Genomic DNA, 17,966 nt, shown 5'->3' with positions numbered 1-17,966 from the left:
TGTATTTGTTTCCTTTTTTGGTCATGTTCTTGTATTGTACTACCCCCATTCCTGCCTGGGCTATTCTTAGCCTGCAGTATTTTCTAAATAAATAAATAAATAAATACACTACCTTGCTGCTGCATTGTATGGTCTGTTCTTTTTGTGTGTTTGTAACCCACTCTCCTCTGTAACGCCTGTGGCCTTGAGGGTAAAACCAATGAAGTGAAATGAAATGTAATCCCTCGGCGCAAACAGGAAACATCCACGTACTAACAGAGTGTTCCTGTGGGTAGCGTAGGAAAAGAAGACTTTAATGCCCAACAGAGTCAAAAGGAAGAGAAAAGAATAAAAGGGGAAGAAAAAACGAACAGACAGGCAGTTGTCAGCACACTGCGATTAATTCGCGAAAGGACAAACCGCAACGCCATCTGCATGAAAATGACCGCGCCGCCGGCGGCGGCAGCGCCGGCCGGTTTTACATTTTGCCGTAGCGGCAGAACTCGTTATCCTTCTACCTCGAAGCGATACTGTGTTTGCTTGGAACGCTACCTTCGCTCTGGATTTGTCTGTCCATAAAAAAAAAAAAAAACGGCGAGGGCCTGCGTTTATGCAATCAGCGCCAGTGTCACCGGTGTCCTGTGGCCGTCGATAGCTCAGTTGGTAGAGCGGTGGACTGTAGAGGTATCACACGGACATCCATAGGTCGCTGGTTCGAATCCGGCTCGACGGAGTTGTTTTTTCTTACTTTCCTTTCCAACATACTGCGTAAATGTTTTAGTTCTGTTCGTGTGTCGGTGCGTGCCCACTGGAGAAAAAGGCTGGGATCAACCCTTGTAAATTATCGTCCACATGAGGCACGTGGGTGTTGGTGTCAGTACTGTGTATTGATACTGGCCTCTTTATTGATATAAAGTTAAGGTACCTGGATGCTGATTGATTGATTGTTTGTATACGGTTTAACGCGCGGACGCAACGTAGACGATGAGGCGCGCCGTAGTGGATGGCTCTAGAATAATTTTGACCACGGGTTAGGATCTCTAATGTGCGCCGAAATCTCATACACACGGGCGTTTTTGCTTTTCGCCTCCATCACTAAAGCGGCCGCCACGGCCGGGAATCGAACTCGCGACTTTGAGGTACCTGGATGCATTTCGCAAGTTAAATGTAAGCGCCATTTTAAGGACGCGCACTCGACGTAGGGGAAAAGAAGACTTGCGGTCACAAAAGTTACTGCGTAAGTAGGTCATGGAATAAACGAAAAAAGTATGAAAAAAGAGCGGCGGCGTTGTTTGGTAGTCAGGGGTGTAATCGATCCTGCGATATATTTAAAATACGCCATCACTTCCTAGACCGACACAAAGAGAGAGCTAGACTGAAGGCAACGCCCACACGGAATAATGTAGAACAAGTCGAACTTATAACTCTCCTTGAGATGATTTGGGGCTGATTTTAGGCTTTTTTAGGGCGATGGCGTTGTGCTGTTTTCTTGTTATTAATCTAAATGTAATGCTAAGGCACTCTCAGGCCCCCGCTGCTAGCACCCGCCCCCATCCCCAAACAAAAGAAAATTCGTCCGTCCGCCAATGCGGACGTCTGTCAGTAACGCGTGATACGATGCCCTCCATATAGGTACGCATGGGCCATATAGGACATTTATTAAAGAACTCGTAGTTTTTTAACCATAAAAAGCATTTGATTAGAAGGCATAGCATGTTTGCCGGATAAAGGTAGCTAGAGCTGTATCGGCGGACATACGCGCCTGGAAAGAAAGCGAACGCTCCACTTGAGTAATCTCGCTCAGGAGTTCCTATATTTTCCCCTCTTGCTAGCTCCACTTTCCGCTAATTCTGCAAACCACCACAAAACACAGTCCGGCCTCCCTGTCTCTGGGGTGCATGTAGGGCTGATATGCTGACTTAGGAAGTTAAATTCAATTCAATTCTTTGTTAAATTTTTTTAATCAGTGGAAAGGGAAGCAAGAGCTGAAGGCTACCGCCTGATAGAGACTCTTGATCCACGCGGCATTCCTTGCAGTACAGGACAATCAGAAATAAACACAATTACATTAAATTACGCAATGCGTAGATCATACACACAAAAATACACTTGAAGCGAAAAAGTAAGAAGGAGGGCGGGGATGAATACATCCCTTGCAAATTTAGAGCGACAAGGAAAAGAAGACCATGGCGGAGCTTCAGGAACGAATCGGATGCGCGGGACGTGGGGCGAGTGCCATCATCACTAGTGCTTTTTGAACGATTGTTGCCGCTAAGGACGCAATAAACGGGCCCTCTCTGTACTACAACCGCTCCTTTTTCAACATATAGGTGCCGTCGCCGGACCAGGATCAGGTGCAGAGGATGTCGGAGTGTCCCGGCCGGTAGAGCAGGTCGATGCGGGGTTCCCGGTCCTCAGGGAAGCCGTTCACAGTCTCTCCTATACGGTTGTAGTTTTAATGGTATAGCGCTAATTTAGGGGTCGCATGAAGTAGGGGCAGGAGGCGCAGTGTTGCCTAAATGCTGCTAGTTTAACGGGCGCACCAGTCCATATCACCCACTTTGGAAAAAATTCGGAGATACGAAATATCGTACCATTGTATCCCACAATACTATGCCCAGCGCCTGCAGTGAGCCTAAGGAAGCGAGCTTTGCACATTTATGGTTATTCATTCTTTCGTCTTACTAAAGTAAGAACTTTTGCCTTGAGGCACTTCTCATTCGAGGGTAATCTTACTGCTTGCGAGGTTTGTTACTCCCAGGAAAATACCGCCAATCAGGCTCTAATTTTCAATACAATAACGGGTTTAAAAGAAAAGAACATATGATGTATAAAAGCACCAGATGGAAATGAGAATGTGTGTAACAGAAAATTAGCCAGGCTGTTCGTAATATACACGATGTTGGAACACACAAACGCGCGAGCCCGAAAAACAAAGTGAAGACAAAACAATCGCCTGCCACGATTCACACCACCGAAAAAAATTGCAGCCAGCTGGCCCGAAGACCCTGTCCCTCCAAGGTCACTATACGACTAGTGCTCCAGTTTTCTCGCTCTCGGCGAACGGACGGCATGACGTAAGGGTACTCGCCATGCCCGTCGATAGCTCAGTTGGTAGAGCGGTGGACTGTAGATGTGCCCTGCTGAAATCCATAGGTCGCTGGTTCGAATCCGGCTCGACGGACATATTTTTTTGTTTTCTTCCCTTGCTCTGCTACTTAGAGGGAGTTGTGACTCCTTACTAAGCCGCCAAGCTTGCGCGGTTTTTTTAAAGACGATAGGCTCATTTTTGGGCTACTTGGACGCGAAAATTTTGGTCTGTCTGTCTGTCTGTCTGTTGGTCGGTCGGTCGGTCGAAAAGATAATTTGTTTGTCTCTAAAAAGGTTTATTTGTCCATCGGCTCGGATACATAAGATGCGTCGATGGAGCTATGCGTCAGGTAACAAACACACATCACAAAAGGGAAACACACTAAAAAACAACAATCCAGAAATGGCTGCCGCCGGCCGATATAAAGTTGTAACATTTTGTACCACGCAGGGTACCACATAGGCAGAGTAAAAACTTAGGTTGTCGACAAACGCAAGCAGTCGACAACCTTCTCTGTGTGTTGTTTCCGTTTGCGCTGACCACCATGAATGCTATCCAACTCGCCCAATTTTCTACCTTAATATTACATATTGTTTTAGTATGGTCTGTCGGTGTGTCTGTACTAGATTCAGCCGCTTGGCCAAAGTGAAACAGATTCTGCACAATACGTTTACATACCCACAGCCAAATCTAGACGGCTTAGCCCGGTGGCAATTTGTCAACATTGTTGAGCCAAAGCAAAACAGTATACTTACGTGGGGCGAAACATCAATACGTAGGTGATATTCGCCGTGTTTTTTTTTATTGAAATACACGGATGGTTAGCTTAATGAAATATACGTCCAGAAAATACAAAAGCGGTCGCCCGCTATTTCCCTAGCGGCATCGAAAAATCAACGGGAACAGTAATGAAATGTTCCCCTAGATAGTTTTCACGTTGTTCTTGGAACGCACTCGGAGTAAGTAGGGTGCATCGATATCGCGTCTCCGCCGTACGGCAGCTCCGGCATCGAGGCATTCGGCGTGCAGTAGTGGAACGCGGTAAATTTAAATTGACTTGAGCTAACTGCTAGTGTGTCAATGTTGGGAGGAGCGAGACTGGAGAGGCACAGCATGAGAGGTGATCAAGGAAGAGAAGGTTTTCATTGCGAGTGGCACTGCAACGGGTGATTTACGGTACGAATGATCCCCAGTGCTTCGCCCACTCGTCATTATTCACTTCGTGGAGATCCGTTAATTTTTTGGGGTGAATTGGCTTATTGGTTAAAATTATGGCGTTGAAAACGTGACGATCTAGTTTAGATGTTTACGTTGCAAAAACGAAAATTTTCAGGAGGAACGTGCGATGTTGTATTCGACAGGCGAATTTCGTAAATATACATGTCGTTGTGATAATAAGCACAATTCTGTTAATGTTAAAAATGTTAAAACTAACCAACATGTTTAGACAGTGGTGTTAGTACCCCCCAAGGGTTAGGTTTTCTTATATTTACGGAAAGGTAAAAACTAAAACCAAGATTTAAAATATTTCATTTCTTCGTTTTTTGAAATAGAAATCCTGGTGTAGGGGTCATGATAATTCGGCAAAGTGGGGAAAAAGCGCAGCGTTAGAAGGATCTGACAGCGAGAGAAAGCACATGGGTCAATATTGGCAGGGCCCCCACTCGGCGGTGACATAAAATTGTTCGGGTTTAGGTTGCCCAAAGTAGTTCAACTTGGATTCAAAGTAAAAAAAAAAAAACGTGCCGTGACCAGGATTCGAACCTGGGTTATTGCGGCCACAACGCAAGGTACTAACCACTATACGATCACGGCTACCCGGACGGGACGGTGGTGGCTGCGAAGAAAGTAGGAATGACGCTCGATGCGGACCTGCTTTCCAGAGAAACTGGGTCGCTGAGAACGTGTAAGCGAACAATAACGGGTACGATAAAGATCGAGCCGCCACACGCCCTCACCTGGAACTCGCCTTCTCGGGAAAGTATCCGGTAGCAGTCGACGCATTCTTTTAACCTTCCATTTGATTTCCCCAGAAACTCGTCTTCTCGCGGTAACAGTCAGTGCATTCTTTTAACCTTTCATTTGTTCTTGGCGCTCACGTCCATGGTGAAGCTGTATCATGCAATTTCCATGAGTTTTCGGGCCGTCGTCGTATCCCACCACTCGAATGCACGCGGATATAAAAACCTTTCTTTTTTCATTTTTCTTTATTATTCATCTGGGTGGCCACGTATTTCTTGTATTTTCTATTCCTCTTCTTACTCATCTCCTAAAGAAGCATGCTGCATGGAGGATCAGCCAGATTGGTCCAGAGCACTACTTTTCCTAGTGACCTTTAATAACCTGTAATAACAAAGGTAACCTTTCGTAATAACTTCTCAACGGATCGCCACGGACCGTCCAGGGGTGCAGAAAGCTCCCTGGCGAGTCTAACCCCCCCATTCCCACATGTTATTCAAGAGGGCTTCGCAGACAAAACACAATCAATCAATCAATCAATCAATCAATCAATCAATCAATCAATCAATCAATCAATCAATCAATCAATCAATCAATCAATCAATCAATCTTTATTCCAGAAACAAACTGGAGAAGCTTCCAGGGATAAAAGCTGCGTTACGCAGCTTGACCGCAAGCCAGAGGCCATTACAAGGCAGGTGGGCGACGATAGACAATGATACATCATAGTACACAGCAATTAACGCTGACACTGCAGTTGAACCAAACACTTACAATGCAACAATAAAAAACATGTTGAAAGTAATAAAAATTTTAACACGAGTAAACATACACACGATCCATTTGTACAAACAGGATAGCACTGGTTTCAACGAATCGATTCCTCCAAGTTCACAAAGCATTCGCGCAAGCGCCTAAGTGGCAAACGATTGATTGATTGTAGGGTTTAACGCGCCGACGGAACGCAGGCGATGTGGCTCGCCGTAGTAGAGGGCTCCGGATAAATTTTGACCACCTGGAGATCTTTAATGTGCGCCGAAATGTCGTACACACGGGCGTTTTTGCTTTTCGCCCCATCACAAAAGTGTCCGCCGCGGTCAGGAATCGAACCCGCGACCTCGTGCTCAGCAGCGCAACGCCTTAGCCACTGAGCCACCGTTTTTTTCTTCATTTCCTTTTTTTTCACTTGTTAAAAGAAACATGCCCCCTTCTGTCAGTTCATAAAACTACGTCAGTCTGGCTTAGGCTGACGCTGGTGCTTCAGTAGTGTTTCAGATTCAAAAGTGCTTCGAAAATAGGCATCCACTCCGGTTCAGTATCTCGCACTTTATACATTTCTACCAACACATGTATTGATGCATTAAAATAGTCGTTCATCCTTCTTACATCGACATCGCTGTATCCTACGCCCACTCCATTCCGTCATATGCTGTTTAATCCTAACACCATCACGGTGTCATATGGAATCCCATTCTCGTTCTGCACAGACAGGAACCTTATACTTTGAGGAGAGCCACCGCGGCGGGTGGGAAAGAAAAGGGAGGCATTTATTTAGCAGGGGCGCCAGACGACTATCGCCTTTCGTCAACATTTGCAACGAAGTGAGCAGATGCGAAGCAAATTTTTTTCATCGCGCATTCTTGTTTGCGGTGCAATGCTGCGGGCCTTGAATGGATAAAGTTACTAATGACGGGCTATTGAAAACTCCCGTTAATGGCCCCTTCATTTCTCTACATATGAAACAAAAACCAGGAAAACAGGATAGCGCAAAACACAACGACATTTCCCAAAAATATTACCACAAAGTCATCAATTTTTCAGTTCAACGGACAGTTCCCTCCCTCTTCAGCAACAGCAACCATGTTTCAAATGTAGTAAGCTCCCCTTGACATGCGGTTATCAAAAATGCAGATCGTGCATGTGTACAGTGACAATAAACTCCTCAAGTAGCTCCAAAAGATTGGCCCGTGGTTTTGGTTGTAATAATTTATTACACACTAGCTGGGGCGGCAAATATTCGGGTCAGTTGGTTCCTTACACGTGTGATGCGACAAATATTTGTAGAAGCGAAGGAGTAAGAAATCTACACTGGTTTAGTGAGCAGCGGTAAACAGCAATAAAAGAGAGGGAACGACGTATTCGAAAAAGCTTACTCTCTCGGCACATGGTTTGCAACATGGACATAAAAAAAATAGAACCAGAACCTGGATGAAATGGGCAGTGGCTATTGCTTTCGAGCCCCAAGGGGCGTCTAGTTCAGCAACTTCCCAGGGTTGACCCTGAAAACTGCATTTTAATGCAGAGCACTCCAGCACGAACAGCACGAACTCCAGAGCCTCGTATCTGCGCAAGGAAGTTAGTGCGTTTAGCCGTTAAAATAGCGTAAATAGCGGCTACTGTAAGAAATGAACAAAAATTACAACAAAGCGGCCAATTTGGCCACTTACTGCCACATCTGCAATTTCGTTATCGATACCAGAAACTGCAAACATCGCCTGTTTCATGAAACAAAAATAAAAATAAAATGCAGAGGTCATGCCCCAAAGTTGCCAAGGGCGACCTATCCATGACCATTCTCTAACCCCAAACAAATGCACATGAAAACAGAAACAAAGAAGTACAAAAGCTGCAAACGAATTAAGAAAATCACAAAGCTGCATCAAATAACAAGCACAGGCATGCGACCAACTAAAAAAAGCCGAAAAACGGAAGCAGGCGTTCTGTGTTTACGTGTTCCCTCTATGATACGGAGACAAAGTAATCTTGGTTAAGTGGATCACTTTCAGAATCGTGATTCAGTATCGCGAAGAAACCAGCTCTGCACATGGTTATAAGGACAGCTTGAAACGAGTTCGTGAGGAGAACCTAAAGTGAGGCTCCACAAATTTGTTGAGGAAGGCTAACACTCGCAGAAAATCACCGCAAGTGAGCCGGCAGCCCCACTTAGCATTCGTGCACCTTTCGAAATATAATAGGTACTTGCACAAAGTAATAACGACCGTGCATCTTCACTTGATAGCTCAGAGGGTAGAGCGGTCGGGTGTAGAAATTTCTCCCCGATATCCATAGCTTGGTGGATCGAATTTGGTTCGACGGAATCGTTTTCGTAAACTTGTGCGTAAAATTCGCAGTGCCTCTTTAAGTGTGCGTTCATTCGTGTGTGTCCTGTTGGAGAGGAAAAGTGCGTTTTCACCGACTCCTGTGAACTCAGCTCCCGGCAAGCCAGACCGTTGTCGTTAGTCTTTGTGTGCTCAAACTTAAAGTTTAGGGGCCTGTTCTCGCTTTGAGAATCTATTGAAATCGCCAAGTTGTTTTATGCAGGGAAAATGTGAGCTCCAGCTGACGCTTGTGCACTCAGCGTTGACGAAAAACAAGTGCGATTTGCCTTGTAGAAAAAAAAAAAAACGACCAGTAAGCTTTCTTAGGTTGCAAACAGAATCATAGAATTGGAAGAGCAGATGTAACGTTGTTTCTTAGTGTGGATCGTAATGTTTTTCAGAAGAGAGAGAGCGAGGCTCTTTATTGAATGAGAAAATGCAGAGAGAATTCCCAACATGGGTTCGTCGACGCGCTACTCCGTAGGAAGGTGAATGGGGAAAAGATAGTAGATTAGTAAAAAGAAGAGTTGTAGAGGAAAGCAGAAGAATAGAGATGGTATCATGTATGGTGGCATTGCATATATCGTCGATTGTGCGCAAAAAGGGGCTACAATATCTCAGTGACGCCAATATCTTCCATGTAGTCAAATAATGCATGCAGGACGTTCCGTTCAGCGCAGGGAGAATGCAATCGTCCAAGTATCAGGCTAAGTGTAATTGGCCAAGGTTGGAGACATCACATCGTCTGCTGTAGACAGCTTCTTGCGTGTGGGTAAGCGAAGCACTTTAGTAGGACATCCTCGACTGTTGCGGGGGGGGGGGGGGGGGGCAGAGTCATCGAAGTATGGGCTTGGAGTCTGGCCTATTCCATGGAAGTAGGCATTAGTGAACACCGCATTGATTAACGTTTCCAGTCGGCGAGATAGTCGTTGTGGCAGCCTGAATGTCATCTGTGGGGCAATTGAGAATAGAAAAATGAAGGAAGCTCGCACTAATGCGTAAGACTTGAAGGAAGGGAAGCTGCTCGCCACAGTGGCCTTTTTGTTGTTCTCCTCACGGCGTTGTTTAAGCCTCGTCGCTGTACAAGGGACCACAGTTGGATGTTCGTCCTGCTCCATCCCACACGGTTGTGCGCCGCACGTGGCCTCATGGCCTTCCTTCTTCGTGGTGGTGGTGGTTGTGATTTCTAAAGAAAGCAAGGAAGAGAAAAAAACCGGGGTGATTGTTGAACTCAACGGGGAGTTCACCCTCATACATCCCAGTCCCTCATACATCCCAGGTACTCCACACCAGGCGCTTGCAGAAGGGGGTGTTGTTTGACCTCTAGCGTCTAAGGGCAAAATTGGCCACCCCGCGAAGGCTGCCCGGGGTAGCGTAGTGTAGCTTGCGCTAAAAATCGTGACGGTGCTCCGGAAGGCTCCATAAGCGGTTTCTTCTGCCACAGCTTCTCTAGCGAAGCGCAGGCCGAAGAACGCTCGATTTTTGGAAGGAGGATTCCAAAGCCTACCCGGCTTCCCTCGGAAAATTTTTAAGGAAGCATTTTTAAGAAACATTTACACCATCTTCCCGCGAGGGGAACCATGGGGTAGATGCGACGCATCGGGGGTTGCCGTTGCGTTTCCGTTATGTTAGCGTGTGAATTGCTGTTATGTGTCCTATTTACGCAGCATGTTCACCCCCGATGCGTCTCATCTACCCCATGGTTCCCCTCGCGGGAAGATGGTGTAAATTTTTATCGGGGTGGCCGGTGCTTGTTACGGATGCGCCGACCATCGTGATATCAGGCCTGTTAGTCTTCATTTCAAATTATCGGCTGTCAACGGAGGATGTCATCGGAGGAACGCCAGCGGAACGACTGAGCGGAGCGGCGCAGTTACCGCGTTTACATGTACGCTGAGGAGAATGAGAGAAAGCAGCGCAGAGCAGCGCATGCGCATGTGTTAACCCGCACCCACGCACAGCTGGCACGGCGACGGAGCGAGCGCAGCCGATCGCTAACACTCAGATGGCGCTGCGGTGAGAGCGGCGCTAGCGCGCAGCTGGCGCGGCGAGGAGAATGGGGGAGGGATGCGGACGCCGCCGGACTACGCCGGAAGGACAAGGAGGGTGAAAGAGATGCCTGGCATCTAAAAAAATGTAAGTAATCCTTCAGGGGCTTCTGTTTGATCATATAAAACATCTTGAGGTGTTCAGTGTTTCAGAAATTCATCCTCAAAATTTAAAAAATGGAAGTCGGGCCGCTCTTGAGGAATCCTCACGTATGGAGCGCGCTAAGATTTGACCCTAGTCGTATCGGTGGCTCGAATAGCTTAACAGCATAACAAAAATTCTGGTGTTGTCTAGAGTTGCTGGCGGCGTTGGGTCTTATACCTATGCGTGTGATTTGGGAGGATAATTTGTCAACACGAAGGATAGCTAGGCAAAAATGACTGGAACCAACATTCTGCCTTTTTCTTATCTCTCCCCATCCATCTTGATTATTACATGCCGTGTGTAAGATCACAAAAGTCTAAGTTCCGTGAAACAAACTCCGCTTATTGTCACCAAGTCCATTTTTTCTAGGGAGAAACAGGCTTACAGACGGTATTTGCCTCCTCGAGAGCTTCTACCAGGGCAGATGTACTATACTGCTGCAAGCAAACCATCAAAAATGCGGAAAAAAATGGCAATTCAAATATATGTTCAAAACCCTTGGAGTGCATTAAATATGGAAATATACCTTCAGAGGGAATTAAGCAGCAAGGAAGCGAGCGAACCTTAGCAGCGGCGCGGGCGGTACGGGGAACGCCGTATTTTCCTATTCTTGGTAATCCCCTGCACACTACAGGCTAAAGGTTGGAAGGTTGGTCAAGGCCCCAGGAAGTTTTGTTTTCTAAGATCCCGATGATCTTCCAAGTTCATCCAGAAACTAATTAGCCAGTGCACGTTTTGCCGAACCCCCGCAAGGGGGACGTGGTATGAGCCTAGGCCATCCCTTTCGCTCTACAATAAGTGCACGGTATCGCTCGCAAGGCACGGCTGCTCACCAGTGCCCGCTGAGGCTGCGACAGTGAAGCCCTGGAGGCGGGTGCAGTTAGAAACATGCGGCGAATCTCCATCTCCGCCATACCTCAGACACAGGAGCCACCCGTTTGTACATAAAGTACCAGTCTTAACCCAACATGGACCTGAAAACCTTCCCAGCAAGTATTATTTTCAAGGAATTTTATATAAACATTCTCTTGTTGAAACATATTTCCACGTGTCAACATTCATATAAATGAACTTATAATGGGAGTCACCGCAGCAAAGACGACGACAAACAAGTGCCACCCGAAGCGCATTCTACATTGCAAGCTCTCGTGCAAGTGGCTTGCTCGGTGGCTATGGCCTCCTAGAAATCTCACTGTATGAAATGGATTTCGAACGAGGCCAGCGAACAGTTGTTTTTTGACACCATGCTTTAAATAGCCCAATTTATTCGGCTCTGTGCACTTCGGTGTTGGCTCTCCGGAACAGGCGTGTCTTATCTTCGGCAAACACCGCGACCACCTCGTTCGGCTATTGGATGCGAGACTCCAAAAGGTGCTGAGCGCGGTCAAGACGATCGGTGCTGGCGAACACCTCTTGCAGCTGGAGGCGAAATTCCTCCCACGACGTCAGGCTGTCCTCGCGATTACGAAACCACGTCCTCGCACTGTCGTCACAAAGTACACATTTCTCAGTGTTTGTCCAGAATATTACTGGTTCAATGATGCGACGTGCTCAAATTGGTCCAGTCAGTCTTCGGAATCCTCGAATACGCCACTAAGGAACGTGGAAGGAGTGCGCTGTTGCTGAAACGTCACCTGAGAGACAACAGTCTGCGCCATCTCTTGTGCTCCATCCCTTGTGCGCCATCCCTTGTGCTCCAGTGAAGTACTCCATACTCAGGAGACAGGCCGAGTTGGCGGCGGCTGCTCCTACGAACCAGGGTTTCAACAGGGCACGACCGTACCGGGCTTCTAAGAGGGGTCCTGGATAGCGGGTAGTCGTACCCAGCGCCTCCCCCAGTGGACAACAAATACGAGTTGTGGGGTGACCTTAAGCTTTACGCAGGCTTCACCAATAACGGAAGTGTCGGTGAAGAATGGTCTTGACCGACGAGCGCTGGAGCTGCGAGAGCGAGGCACTTGCACGAGAGTTTGTGATGATGATGCCTTCCGGGTGGCACACATTCGTTAGCATAGATTTGGCTTTGGTGTCTCGCATTAAATGTTCATTCACATACATGTTTACACGTGACAGTTTCGACCCAACCGCTGGCTACCTCGGGTATGCGCGTAAGATGTTCCGAATGGAACAGAACTACTACTGGCCCATACTTCCTTCCACTGTTAAGTAATACATCCGTTCCTGCCATGACTTTCAGCGACGTAAAGCACCGCCTGGATTCCCAGCCTGTTTATTTCAACCTCTCTAAATACAGGAAACGCCGTTTCAGCAAATCGGCATGGTCTTCTTGGGCCCTTTCCCTACTTTTCACGCCGGCAACAAGCGGAGACTTGTCGCGACCAACTGTCTTACCCGAGCGAGAGAGAGAGAGAGAAAACATTTTTATTGAGTTTTATGTGGCTCAGGGGGCAGTTGTGGCCGCTGGCTTGTGCCGTGCGGCGACATCGGCAGCTCTGGTCGATACGCCGGAACGAAAGCTCTCCAGCATTGCACAGCTCTCGGCAAGGCCCACTGTTTCATTGAAAACAGTGTTTTCGCTATGGAACTCCAGGAATTGGGATTACAGACCGGGTCACCGCATTCAACGCAGATTTGGTGCGCGCCGTTATGAACATAACTTGTACTTTCCACCGAAAATCGGAAGCTTACAATCCGCAGGAAAACGGACTGACCGAACGTTTAAACAAAACGCATGCAAATATGCAGAATACCTCGATGAGCAACACAAGACTTGGAACAAAGTTCTTCCATACGTGACATTTGCCTAGAACAGAGCCAAGCAAGAAACCACGCGCATGACGCCATTCGCTCTTGTGTGCGGCCGCGAGGCAACCACAATGTTAGATGCCATGCTCTCTCACGACAGTGACACGACTGCACCTGGGTTTGCCCAGCGAGCAGAAGAGCTGCTTTAGCTCGCAACACATCGAATCAGACAACAACAGCTGCATAATGGTGCTGATTACAATGCTCGACGCGGGCACGCCGCTTTCCAGCCGGGTGACAACGTGTGGGTGTGGAGCCTAATCCAACGTCGAAGGCTATGCGAGAGGCTTATGAAGCACTAATTCGGGCCCTTCAGGGTACTACCGAAGCTCAGCGACGTCACGTACGCAGTTACTCCGACAGACGCCATGTCTACAATTCACAGTACTCGTCTACCTGAGGTCGTCCTTATAGTACTCCTGAAGCCATACTTTGCGAGGACGTGACGTGTTGCAAATGAATTTCAGTTCCTTCCCCCCTCAGCATCGGGACGATACTTCCTTCGGGGAGGGGGTGGAACTGTCGCGTGTCCATATGCATGTGAATGAACTTTTAATGTGAGACACCGCAGCCAAGATGACGACGATGAACGAGGGCCACCAAGAACGCATCATCACAAACTTTCGTGCAAGTGGCTTGCTGTCGCAGCTGTTCAGCGCTTCTCGGTCAAGAGCATTCAGCAGCGCCTAATCTGTTATAAGGAAAACCTAAGTTGGGCTCAAGTTCACCCCAAAACCCGCATTGCCTGTACGCGTCAATACTGTTATGGAACTCAGGCGGGCAATGCCTCACAGCGCCTTGATTCAAGAACGATGACGGCTACGATAAAGTGCCTGGCACGCACCTTGCGCGAGCTCTGCCATGGCCGGTATGTAGAGCCACAACCAAAGTTGACGGACCAGAAAAATGTCAATTTTGGGTTATTTCTCTTCGGGTAGCAGCCCGACAAACTGCTGTGTGCATGCGAGGTGTCGTATAGATACTAAATGAATCAAAAATACCGCACGTAGTTGATCGGGCTACCTTACGGCAGAGACAGAACCCAAAATTGATGCTTTCACGGTCCGTAAACTTTTGCTCTTGGGTATACATAATCTAAATAGATCGCCTCGCCCCATCGCATCCTTCATCTCATCTTTGTCCTGCCGCCCCATAATAATATTAAAATAGGGAAACAGGGAGGAAAACAAGCCAGCACCATGCTTATCTCCCTCTTTTCCTGGTCTGTCACCTTTTTCGCTGTTTCCTTGTTTATAACCGCTATTTTGATGAGTTGGTATCAATAAGCAACTTCCCCAGAATTCTTTCCTTTCGTAACGCGTGACACGAGGCGGTGCTCACGGTAGATATGCATGGTCCACATGGCGTATTTATCAGAAAACCCCCGCGGCCTTTTACAATGACGCTCATTTATCAAAAAATGACCATTTAACGAAACGTTGTACGGCCTAGGGCCTACAAGAAAAGCATTGGTTGACAAGTGTATGTGTAGCAATGGCCACCTGAAAAGAAGGCTGAAGCAGTATATCACAATGTCTCATCTGGAATGCCTAAATTTGTTTTAGAGTTGCCAGCTCAAGAGTACGCTAATTCAGCAAACCACGACTAATCATAATCCAGCATCCTGGTTGCTGGGACGAATACAGACTGATTTGTTGAGGTGATTGGGATGAGGACAAAGGGGAGGAAAGGGGCATTGTTATAGGCAATGCAGATATGGAATAGTGGGAGGAGGCGCTGTGCTCTCTAAGCGGTGACAGTTTAGTGGGAGGTTGAACGTGGTACAGTGCAACGATCCACACTGCCCACCTTGAAGAATATACTGAAGATAAGAAATATAAGAAAGAAATATAAGGGATAATATGAATATAAACATCATATAAATTTATTATATCACATATATTTATTTATTTTATATTTATATTTATAGATTTATATTATATGATGTATAATAAAAATGTATAATATATTATAAATATAAAAGTGAGAAAGGTTATAAAGAAGAAAAAAAGAAGATAAGAAATATACCAAGAAATCCGGGCCGACGTTGCACATTGCATGCAGTGGACCGATATAGGTGAGCATTGCACTGTTATGGTTAGTAATGCTCCCATCCTACATTAGCGGAACGTTTCAAATTAGGCGAATCAAATTCAGAAGTCGTGCCGCTACCAATGTTTACGGATCTTAGGAAGTCCTCGTAGAACAGTCTATAATTCTGAATACAAACGTCTGTCGAAAGAAGTTATCACAGAAGGAATAAAAGAACAGGAAGGAAATGACAAATAATGGAAGAGAAATTACACCCAGGCTGCTCTTGAAGCAAACGGCGTTCGAATAGAAAGTAGGAGGAAACCCAAAAGCCAGAACAATTGTCTGCCAGAAATCACAATAGCTGCAAAAAGCGCAGCCAGCTGCCTCAAAGCCCCTGTCGCAGCAAGGTCGCTACATATAGGACTTGTGCTCCAGTGTCTTCGCTGTCCACGAACGGACGGAAAAACGTGAGCGGAGACGCCACGCCCGTCGATAGCTCAGTTGGTAGAGCGGTGGACTGTAGAGGTACCCTGCTGACATCCATAGGTCGCTGGTTCGAATCCGGCTCGACGGAGTGTGTTTTTGTTTTCTTCGCTTTCTGCGTCACATAGAAGCAATTGCGAGTCAGCCAGCATGTTTGAGTTTTCTTTTTTTGATGCCGATTTTTTTTTTGCAGTGAAACGTAGCGTTGCTTGAATGAATCTGCTTACCCACAATAGAGAACTGAAAACTCTGGTTTGTGGCCTCTTAATTTCTCCGCATTGGAAACTACAAGGAAAAAGCATGCAGCTGGAGCAGGGCACAGACAATGGTGCGGTAAGCTAATTAGTGATGAAGGTAACAATTGTTACTACATAGTTCCCAACACGCACACGCATCTGTGGAGGAAGCTCGAAAGAAAAATTCTCACGCGATTACGGGAAGTGACGTGAAATGGGAGCGCAGTTATACTTGGGATGCGATTTCGTAACCAACAATTTGTATCGGTTTTGCGGACGTGTGATACTTCAACCGTCAAAGACTTCTGGTTTGCCCGCCGTGTTCCAGCTGCTGGTAACTACAAAAATACATTTTTAAATCAGAGATTTTCGCCCCGAACAAAAGAGATCTTACATCGTGCGCAAAACAAGAGACGTTCTCGGATACCCGAAGCGTGAACCCCGTGCGGCACCTCTGCTTTGAAGACACTCATAGCGACTATTTCGGGCGAGAGCAGTTTCACGGGCATACTCTGCTGTGGGCGAACGGAAAAGCCGTTTCGCAGCCCAGAAACCTTACGTAAATGGTTCACACCCAACCTGCCCTACGTTCCCTCGGTTATAATGGCAGCACACCAGCCACACTCCACCAAATCACCTGTCCTTGTTATACTCTCGCCTGTTAGCGAAACTTCACCGCCCCCTGTATCGATTATGAAAACAATTCCCACGTATACGTCAACTATCTTCATGCGGAGACACTTCATTAAATAGCGATTTATGCCTTTAAAAGAGCCATGAAGACAAAACAAGTTTGTTTTATTCGAAAGATTATGTGTTTTATATTGCCCACAGCGCTTGTTCGGATACAAACGCTGCTTTATTCACTGAGAAATAAATAAATTTAGGTTAAAATTTAGAATTTCATGCTAAATCGTGTGTTTTCGTGGTCTGCAATGACATCACAGGAACCGACCGCTCTGCAGCCTATGGTGCATTGATTGACCCGCCCGCCGTACAGGATGGGTACATGTATACGCCGGCGCCGCCATTCTGGGTGACTCGCTCGCCGGCGAAGGAAGTCATTGTATAAAAATCGCGCTAAAAGTATCGCCGCAAAGCGGTTCACTGGCGAAGTTTGGATCGTCTTATCTGGTTGCGTTGCTGGGTCTCGTGGGAAACGAAAAGAACAATGTAGAGCACATTGACCAAATTACGGCGGCACCGGACCGTTCAAAGGGTGTCTCCACCCTGTAGGGGGGTCTGGCATCGAGGTACCCTACGGCGGCGTTCGGGCGTTTGTTTACGTTACTGAACCTAGATGTCGCTCCCATACCATGGCAAGCCGTTTTGTGCCTTTGGTTTGTTTTTGACCGTATTTGGACCTGGCTTGTTTTTGTTTTGGGAGAAAAGTTATGAAACATAGTGCTTGCTCGACAACCATGGTGTCGTAAGACACTGTTTCTTGCGTCAAGCGGCCAGTGCGGTCTGAGACAACGCCAAAGCCCCGCAGTGACTGCGCAGTTAAGCTAAGCATAGTGCGCGCAGTACCAACAGCAGTGCGCATCAGTATTTTTATGTTTACATGTGCTTTCGTAACTTCCACTGTTTATGTCACCATCCTTATTGCTTTAAAAAATATGTGCCCTAATTTTAGGCACAAGTAGCTCTTTCTGGAAGCTTATCAGCTCAGCCTAATGTGCGTATGCTTTTCCCGGCCTCCGCCAATCGCTGAGCAGGCTGGTATGACATCAGCTGGAATTGAGCGAGTGGGTCGCATGGCCATTCCCTTTTTCCCTAATTATATAGCTTATTTGAGCGAAGTTTACGTTAAAACTAGTGTGAGTATGTTTCTAATGAGGCCGTCTTTTGAATGAACCAAACTTGGGTTTTGTCTTCATGGCTCCTTTAAAAGTTGACTATCATGGTTACTGTGATTGCTGGGTCTGCCTTTTACCCTGCGCTACGAACTTTAGGACGGAAGCATCGGTGAAAAAAGAAATTTACGGTGCCCCAGGAGAAGCCTTGCGGAAGCAGAGTACATTCTTCTGGATTTATTGATTCTCAACCCCGTTTCAAGTTACACTTTTCACCTTCATGGGCAACGGGTCCTCCCCTTCCACATTAAAAGTACGACTACTATTCCAT

General features: G+C 46.8%; 4 non-coding genes across 4 annotated transcripts; 3 read left to right on the top strand and 1 right to left on the bottom strand.

The window, feature by feature from the left end:
- The first annotated feature begins 624 nt into the window (after nt 1–624).
- On the top strand, nt 625–712 carry Trnay-gua (transfer RNA tyrosine (anticodon GUA)). Its single transcript is given in 2 exon segments — nt 625–661; nt 677–712. It is a non-coding gene; the product is annotated as a tRNA-Tyr (tRNA).
- Nucleotides 713–3,075: 2,363 nt separating this feature from the next.
- On the top strand, nt 3,076–3,163 carry Trnay-gua (transfer RNA tyrosine (anticodon GUA)). The gene is given in 2 exon segments: nt 3,076–3,112; nt 3,128–3,163. It is a non-coding gene; the product is annotated as a tRNA-Tyr (tRNA).
- Nucleotides 3,164–4,813: 1,650 nt separating this feature from the next.
- Nucleotides 4,814–4,885, bottom strand: Trnah-gug (transfer RNA histidin (anticodon GUG)). Its single transcript has one exon. It is a non-coding gene; the product is annotated as a tRNA-His (tRNA).
- A 10,721-nt stretch (nt 4,886–15,606) lies between these two features.
- Trnay-gua (transfer RNA tyrosine (anticodon GUA)) lies at nt 15,607–15,694 on the top strand. The gene is given in 2 exon segments: nt 15,607–15,643; nt 15,659–15,694. It is a non-coding gene; the product is annotated as a tRNA-Tyr (tRNA).
- The last annotated feature ends 2,272 nt before the right edge of the window (nt 15,695–17,966 follow it).

This window comes from Haemaphysalis longicornis, unplaced genomic scaffold (assembly GCF_048455015.1).
Source record: "Haemaphysalis longicornis isolate Haplotype H1 unplaced genomic scaffold, Haemaphysalis longicornis Haplotype H1 scaffold_7, whole genome shotgun sequence".
NCBI classification, from domain to species: domain Eukaryota; kingdom Metazoa; phylum Arthropoda; class Arachnida; order Ixodida; family Ixodidae; genus Haemaphysalis; species Haemaphysalis longicornis.
The sequence above is the reverse complement of the archived record's forward strand: the minus strand, read 5'-3'. Positions and strand labels throughout refer to the sequence as shown.